The sequence below is a fragment of the Euprymna scolopes genome, chromosome 41, assembly GCF_053919585.1.
Source record: "Euprymna scolopes isolate OS-2025 chromosome 41, ASM5391958v1, whole genome shotgun sequence".
NCBI lineage: Eukaryota > Metazoa > Mollusca > Cephalopoda > Sepiida > Sepiolidae > Euprymna > Euprymna scolopes.
The window spans coordinates 6949981-6959527 of record NC_136522.1 but is presented as its reverse complement, the minus strand read 5'-3'; positions in this window follow the sequence as shown (position 1 = coordinate 6959527).

Genomic DNA, 9547 nt, shown 5'->3' with positions numbered 1-9547 from the left:
CGGTAAGTGGGGAATGAAGGGGCACTTTCAAAATAATCAAAAATGAACTTTCTAGTTTTTCGCGTTAGCCACCTTTTAGATAGAAATCGCTCCAGACAAGGTATGAAGCCACTTGATGTCAAGAGTTTAAAAAGAGTACTAATTCAAGATCAAAGCCTACCCAACGATAAATATAGCATGCATAGATTCCAACGCTAAAAGCAGTCGTCTACAGCCTCAATCATAACTTCGATACGGGTCCGGAACTGGGAGCATGCCTTTTTCACAAGCGCCATAGTGAGCTCGGTGAATACTCGATGGATGGTTGCGACTAGGCTTCCTCTGGTGTTGTGGGAGGTGATGTTGGAGACGGTGGAGACATATGACCGAAATACAACGGATTCAGATCGGGGGAGGAGGTAGGAAAATCGCTCCAGACAATGCATAAAGTCACTTGATGTGAGGAGCTAGCAAAAAGACTAATACTTAATAATAAAACCTTAGCCAACGATAAATGTAGCATGAATAGATTCCAACACAGGAAGCAGCAATTCTTCCCCTTTTGTCAGATACATAGCTCGTGGAATGTAAGGACTAAAAAAACAAAATATGGAAAGTGAAAGTCACAAGTAAAATCCCAGATTCACTTGCTACTCTTTATGCATCATACTTTTCATTTGCACGACGAAATGACAACATGATTCCATTTCCGTTTGATAAAACCGGTTTTATTTTATTTTATTTTATTTTATTTTATTGTTGTTGTTGTAGCAGCAGCAGCAGACTATCTAATAGTTGGCCAGTTGTGTACAAATCCCAAGAGCGATAGGAGCTTTCTATCATGTCTGAAAGTGACACAATGTTCAACGAGCGAGATCAAAGATGCGCCGCTGTACAACTCATGCTCTCTACCGATCCAAGTTATGACAACAGGACCATTGCCAGCACCCTCAAAATGCATCGCTGGATTGCCACGAATAACAGGGACATGCCTAGAGCAATGAAAACCAAAGTTTCCGGCCACGGTTATGGTCTTTGGTGTGGTTTTAAGTGAGGGCCACATCATGCCACCTCACATCTTCGAAGTCGGCTTGAAAGTCAACACCAAAGTGTACCTGGATGTGCTGAAGAGTGTGGTGATCCCCTGATGCAATCACGTGGCCACTGGCAAACCCTGGGCGTGGCAGCAAGACTCAGCGCTGGCCTCAAAGTCCAAAGAAACCCATGCTTGGCTTCAGAAGGAGTGCTATGGCTTTGTACCCTTCTCCCACTGGCCCTCCTCCTCCCCCGACCTGATCCTACTGGACTACTTCGTTTGATCATACGTCAAGAACATCACCAACATGACCTCCCACAACACCAAAGCCAGCCTGATCGCTGCCATCTGCTGAGTATTCGCTGTTCCCACTCGCACTTGTGGAAAAGACATGCTCCTAGTTCCGGATCTGTACTGAGCGGTGATTGAGGCTGAAGTCGGCTACACTGAATAAATGAATTAATGTCAGCTCTTTTACATAATCAAGTTACCTTAATAGATTTTTTCAATAAAAGTTTTAAAATAAAATAAATAAATTCCACTCTATACATGTCTCACAATGCTTCAAGCAAACTACATTTCCTTATTATTATTTAAAATTTATTGTTCCACCCAGTAGCTAAAAAAACATAGGGTGCTGTGGTACTTCTTCTTTACTCAAATTCATCTCTAACAAGGCATATCGCCACTGGGACGTAAGGGGAAAAATTGTTGGTTTACATTACATTTAAACTTCTGCATATCAGTACAGTCAGGAAAGCAGGTAGCAGGAAGGGAATTCCAAAGTCTAGCTGTTCGAGGGAAGAACTTATTAGACTAGAAAGCTTTCTGGCATTTAGGGACATCAAAAGTTAGGGGTGGTGATTTTATTGCTAAACGTGTTTGTCGAGGATATGTTGAGGGGACACAAGTTAAACGAGTTCATCAGAGTACACGCTATTAAAATACTCGTAAAGCAGGCACCGATGCCACATTGCGGCTGTAGAATAAAGGTTGATAAAGTGGGATCTATTAGATGGAAAAACTCTTTTTTTTTGGACCCTATTCAAGAGGGAGAGACTAGTGGTAGATCTACCAGCTCAGATGTGGCAACAATACTCCATGAACAGGATACTCTCAAGCGTGAATAGTCTTCTAGTATGCTCGATTCACGCAAGATGGTCCAAAGCCAGTCTGAAGCATTCTATACGTTTCTGTTGTATCTCTTTCCAAGTTAAAAACAAAATTTTATTGCGTATCGTTCTTCTTAAGCGTCCTCACGTGCAGATTTCATTTTGGGAATTCACCAGTTGTGACAGTCAGGCTTTAGTAGGGTGTATTTCAATTCCTGCTGTGGCTGTTCATTTGAACCTGAAATCATAAAAATATGGTCATAATGTACCCAGCAATAACATACTGAATTTTCAAGAGTCTGCGACAAATTTAAGTGCTTGAAAGAAGAAGTCTGTAGACCTATGGAAGGCACTGCGTATGTGTGTGTGCGCCTATATAATTGACCCATAATAATTTTTTTTTTTTTTTTTTTTTTTTTTTTTATTACATTTTCACCCCAAACAAGGCAAATTGCCACTTTGGTGTAGGGGGCTACTATCAGGGGCAACAACTACTGGGGTACTATGTAGGGATTTGGGCAGCAAGGTGTCGGTTCACGTTACACTTGAACTTCTGCACGTCAGTACTGTTGGGGAAGCAGGGACCTGGAATGGAATTCCAGAGTCTTGCGGTTCTGGGGAAGAAACTATTGGAGTAAAAAGATCTTTTACATCTAGGGACCTCTACAGTGTGGGGGTGGGATCTAGTAGCCTGTCGGGTTTGTCGAGGGTGCTCGCGTCGTGGGGGCACAAGTGATTGCAGTTCATCAGAGCATTCACCACTAAAATACTTGTAGAACAGGCAGAGGGATGCAACATTTCGTCGATGGGACAGAGGCTGAAGCTTAGATGCCAGTTCAGGGCCTATCAGATTTGCGACTCTCTTTTGAACCTTGTCAAGGAGCGAGAGACTAGTAGCAGATGCACCAGCCCAGATGTGGCAGCAATACTCCATACATGGGCGAATGGTGGCCTTATAGAGGTACAGGATACTTTCGGGTGTTAGTAGTTTTCTAGCACGGTAGAGAGAGCCTACCTTTCTTGCAGCGGCCCTGGCAATGCCTTCAATGTAATTGTTCCAACTCATGTTTCCTGTGAACGTTAGGCCAAGGAGTTTGAAAGATGGACTCTCAGATAAAGGGTCGTTGGCCATTGCTATTGGTGGTGGGTAACGGGTCGTCTATGCTGTGTTTGAAAGGAGGACATAATCGTTTTCTAACTTCATTTATGATGTCATAAAGGGACGCATACATAATTCCTACTCGTACATATCTAGAAAACGCAGCCGTTAAACTAGATATAGTAATTTGGGACCGAGCGAATGAAAAAGCGACCATAGTAGATGTCAGTGTACCCAATGATACAGGACTTGCCAGAGCTTAGAGGGAAAAGATAGCAAAGTATCAAGGACTTACGTATGATATGAAACGAAATTGGAAATTAAAAGAGGTTTCAATGATACCAAATCATCACAGGAGCAACTAGGCTTATGAAAAAGAACTTAAAAATTTACTTAGCAAATATACCCGGTGAACCAAGTGCAAGTGCGATACAACCGATTGCACTGAAAGGGACGGCTAGAATCATAAAAGACTCACTAAAATAGGAGTAAATGTCAAACATCTGGTTCGATATCCCACCCCTAAAAGAAAAAGATGAAGACAGAGATAAACCATATTCCACCCATTCTGTGGATGAATCATCAAAGGGACAAGACGTGGATGTAGTTTGCTTGAAGCATTGTAGAGTATGTAGTTAAATGAAATGTGTAGAAGGCGGTACAATGCAGAGATAACGGAAAGACACAAGCTGAAGCAGATGATAAATTTTTATTAATACAACTTACAAAACATGTGTACATATTCATGTATTTCATATAGACATTATATTTATATTTGCACCGTGATTACCTGGGAAAGTCGGTCTGATGGTATATCTGTGTTATATAATATTTCGAGAAAGATCTCTTCATCAGATATTTATTTGACTTTGGTTCATCTGACGAATATATATATATATATATATATATATATATATATATATAGAGAGAGAGAGAGAGAGAGAGAGAGAGAGAGAGATGTTGTTTTGTTTTGGTTTTAGCGATATGTTTTGAATGAATTCAGTCATTTACAAAAGTGCATTTTTTTACCTAAATGCGAGTTGGGAATAATTTTTCCTTTTAACCAATTTGGTACCCCCACATGGGGAGCTGTATATATATATATATATTATTTTTAAAATGTAATTATCCACTGACACGTGTTTCGTCGTCTACGTCTCATCAGAGTGGCTGCATCTAGCGAGATTTGAATCCGGACCCAACAGTAATGAGCCTAAACCCTTACCCCTGGACCATCTCGCCGACTGTCTGGATATATCGCGATTTACTTAGATTTTGTTTTTGTTTGGTTTTAGCGATATGTTTTGAATGAACTCAATTATTTACAAAAGCGCATTTTTTTTACCTAAATGCGAGTTGAGAATAATTTTCCCTTTTAACCAATTTGGTACCCCCACATGGGGAGCTGTACATATATATTATTTTTAAAATGCAAATTGGTTAAAAGGGAAAATTATTCCCAACTCGCATTTATTTATATTAGTGTTGGGACGATTAATTGGAATCAGAATCGGGAATTGGAAAAATCAGAGCTTTTCGGGGTAGCGGAATCGGTATCGAAATTGGAAAAATTTGAGCCTATGCCAAAACCGATTCCTTAAATTATTTTTTATTTGATTTTGGTTGTAGTAATAATAAATTAATAAATATTTATTGATTTAAACTTTTAGTAAGATTAAAATCTCTAGACCACCTCCTCACAAGTGTGTTTTTACGTTTGAGAAAATATAGGTACATTTAAAATGTGTGTGTTTACAGTAATCGGGACAAAATAACACTTTTATCCTTAAATATTTAGAGATTTATAAAAAATCAGAATCGATAATGGTATCGGAATCAGAAATTTAGTACGTAATTGGTAATTGTATCGGAATCGGAAAAAATATCGGGATCGTCCCACCACTAATATATATATTTAATAATTATTATGGTAAATAATAATGTAAGCGCCTTTAAGAAACTTGTTTCTTATCGTTGAGCACTTTCAGTTGTAATAAAGTCGGTCAACTTAGCTCATATGCGTAGATCGTCATATAATGATTATATCACTCTCTTAAAGCATTTAATAAGAATAAATGTTTAATTTCAACTGTATCTATCGCGGTTGACGGTAGCCGAGTGGTACAGGTCCTTGCTAATAAAGCCAGACATGACTTCTGTTGCTGGGGTTCGAATCTCTTGACTGGCGTTGATCGTGACACCCTGCACTGATGATTCCCGAAAGGATGAAACACGTTAAGTATTTAATAATTATTATAGTAAATAATTAAGTATATAAAAGAAAAACGTTATTTTTTTATTGATATTACGTTCTGGTGAAATCAATGTCATCTTCGGGTTTGATTGTTACGGCAGATCAACACTTCTTGGTTTAGTTATTACCAATTCTTGTGATTTTGGTAAAATACATGTTTTGAGTTCTTAATATTTTCAAATATGCTCTCGATGTATCTCCTCTAACTCCTGTTCTCCATAAACATTAAGCCGAGGAGTTTGAAAGAAATACTTTCAGGTAATGTATCTTTAGCCATAGCTGTGGGTGGTTGAGAAAGTTTCTTGTAATTATTAAAGGAAACAAGTTTAATCTTAGTAGCATTGAATTGAATGTGAGAAAAAGGCATCCCCCTACTAGGTTAGGAAGTCTATTCTGAACTCTGTCAAGGCAGGAAAGGTCTTCCTTGCAGCTCCTGCCCAGATGTGACAGCAATACTCCATCCTTGGACGTACCTGGCTCTTATATAGGTAGGGAATTGTATTAGCAGGTAGATATTTACTGGATCGATAGAAGCATCCCACCATTTTCCGAGCGACCTCGGCAACAGATTTGATGTACGTGTTCCATTTCATATCAGGAATAATGGTCAAGCCCAGAAGCCTGTCAAAACATGGAGCCTTCCCAAAACGAGAGCCATTAATTTCAACCGATGCCAGATGGGGATCAAAGCATTGATGATATAAGGCAAAAGTTTAGTCTTGGCAAATGGTGAATGCTCTAACGAACTGCAAGCACTTGTGCCCCCACGACATGAACACCCTCGACAGACCCGACAGGCTGCAAAATCCCACCCCCACACTGTAGAGATCCCTAGATGTAAAAGATCTTTCTACTCCATTAGTTTCTTCCCCAGAACCGCTAGACTTTGGAATTCCGTTCCAGGTCACTGCTTCCCCAACTGTACTGACGTGCAGAAGTTCAAGTGCAACGTAAACAGACATCTTGCTGCTCAGATCCCTACATAGTGCCCCAGTAGTTGTTGCCCCTGATAGTAGCCCCCTACACCAAAGTGGTAATGTGTCTTGTTTGGGGTGAAAATGTAATAAAAAAAACAAAAAAAAAACAAACATTGAATATGACCATCCATTTTTGTGACCATTCCCCTACAGTCTGGAAGTCTTCCTCTAAGGTTTCCGCCAATGCCTCAGATATGTGATCATTCGTTTCCCCTCGTGCCTGTTATAGAGTGTCAGCAAATATACCCATCTCAGAGACTATTTTATCAGGGACGTCATTTATGAATATTATGAATAATAAAAATCCAAGGATCGACCCCTGACGTACATCCGCATTTATATCATATTGTTTAGATGCACGACCATCGAGGACAACCTTTACTCTTTTCTTAATTAATAATGAATTTTATTATTCGTCCAGTGATACCGTATGATCCGATTTCCTTTAGAATACCATCGTCCCATGCCCTGTCAAAAGCCTTAGATATCTGCTGTAGAACAAGTTTGCTTAAATCTATATCGTTGGTCAGTCAGAAGTTATTACCAATTCTTGTGGTTTTGGTAAAATATTCTGCATACTTTAAGTTCTTATCTTTAAATATTTATTTTCTATGTGAATTGTTCATAGAAAAATTTGTGCAAGGTTTGTAATTTGATTTGTAGATGAATTTGTACATGAATTTGTACATGAATTTGCACATGGATTTGTATATAGACTTCTAGATGAATTTGTAGATGGGCTTTTAGATTTGACTAGCAGTTCATTTTAGTTTGACTAGCAGTTCAACCCAGCTTTGCTCGAACCCCATGCACTGTTCATAACTTTATGCGCATATGTGTATATATATATATATTAAATAGTTTGACTCATGTCCAGGTAACCTACATCTAAAATTTCAAGTGTTTATACCCAAAATTGGCGGAGGAGTTTGGTAGAGTCTGCAAAGGGCAACTCTTTCAGTTTGACCTCTTGGCAGCTAAATTTTCACACAAAATCTGATTAAAAAGCTTGCTGCATGTCTGAATACCCTTCATGTAAAATTTACAATGTTTAGGCCCAAAATTAGTTGAATAGTTTGCTACAGACTAAAAGGTCAAATCTTTTGAACTTTGACCCTTTGGCACCCAAATTATCGGCCAGAAACCGATTAAAAAGCTTGCCCTATGTCTGAATACACGTTATGTAAAATTTCAACTGTTTAAACCAAAATTTGGCTAAGTAATTTGGTAGAGATCGCAGAAGCCAAATTTTTAAAAAAATTTTTATTCCAATTTTGACTCCTTAACATTTATTGTGTTGGGCTTAAATCAAATTTTAAAGCTTGATCCATGTCCAAGCAATCTACATCTAAAATTTAAAGTGTTTAAACCAAATATCGACAGAGGAGTTTGGTAGAGTTTTCAAAGGTCAAATCGTTGAACTGAACGGACACATTTCTGGCAGAAAACCGATTAAAAAGATTCTCCAAAATCTCAATACCCCTTATGTTAAATCTTGAGTCTGTAGACTGAAAATTGACAGAGTAGTTTGGTATGGAAATGTACACACACACAGACAATTTCACTTTTCTAGATATATAGATATATTGGTAGCCTCGTATACTGACTAAAGTGTGAGGACAACTCCATTCTAGCATTCCATGTCGGTAGGACAACTACAATCAGCATCCTTTGTCTGCTTTTTTGATAGTCTCAGTCTTTTCTACAAATACTATTATGACATGTGTTCCTCAAAATTGTCTGATCTATTCTCTGCTTCCTTTGTTCCAGCTCGTTTGATTTGTTGGTTTAGTGGTCTTCATCAATTCATTGTTTTAATACCCCATTATAATACAGCATCCTATTCCAGTAGCTTCTTTCCAAGGTTGTGGAACTCTCTTCCCGTTTACTGTTTTCCTTTTACCTGCAGCCTTCGTTTTTCCAAGACTAAGGTCAATAGGAATCTCCTGTCTCAGCTTTCGTACTTGTTAACTCCTTACATTAAGTGGCTTCATGCCTTGTCTCGAGTGATTTCCATAAAAACAAGTGAAGCATGCATGGTCCCCCGTAAGTCCTCAGGGACCGAGGCATAAAAAAATGAGTTCAACATCCCCCCCCTCGCCATTTAGCCCAAAAGTCCCAAGGCCTTAACATATTTAAATTTGAGTTCAACACCATGAAAAACTGCTAAGAAGATATAAACAGAAAATTTTGGACAAATATGGTAAAATAGTCCCAAAAATGGAGTGTTTTTATTAGCCCTAAAAGAGCCCCTGGAGCACACCCAAGGGTTATTGTGAAGTATAGACAAACAAAATTATATAGAAATCAGTTAGTTACAACTTTTCAGAAAGTTTTAAAAATCCAAGGCATTAATTTTTTTAATAGGCACTAAAGTGTCAATTTTAGCCATTTTAACCTGAAAGGCACCCCTATTGGAGGCAACCGGAGTTTTCCTGACAAAACCCGTTCTATTACTGTTTTACCCTTATCGTGTTTAATGTTTGTACAAAATTTCAAAAAATTCCAAGGCTTAGCTATTGAGAAAAGTGCAGACGGACGAACGGACAAACGGACAAAGGTGAATTTACAGGCCCACCCTCCTTTTGTCAGAGGACCAAAAACTATTCAATATACCTCTATTTATACTTGACCCGTGTATGTATGTATGTATGTGCGTGTGACCTGTGTGTGTGTGTATATATATATATATATATATATATATATATATATATATATATATATATATATATATATATATATGCGTGTGAATGAGTTCATTCATATTGACTCCTAAACGGCTGGGCCGATTTCCCCTCCCCCCACAAATGTATTTTATGTGTCAATCTTTATCTTAAAAATTCAGAAGAAAAAAAATCAGAAACGTAATTTTATTATTTCTTTTTTTTTATATATCGTACATGGATGAAAATATAACGGATAATCTGAAAGAGCTGTTGGAAATGACTTATATAATCCCTACAGCCACCTACCTTGCAAATGCTGCTGTGAAACCTGACATAGTTATATGGAATAAGTCAGAAAGAGTTGCAACCTTGGTTGAAGTGAATGTCCCTAATGATGGAGGTCTGAATAGAGCTGTAAGGGAGA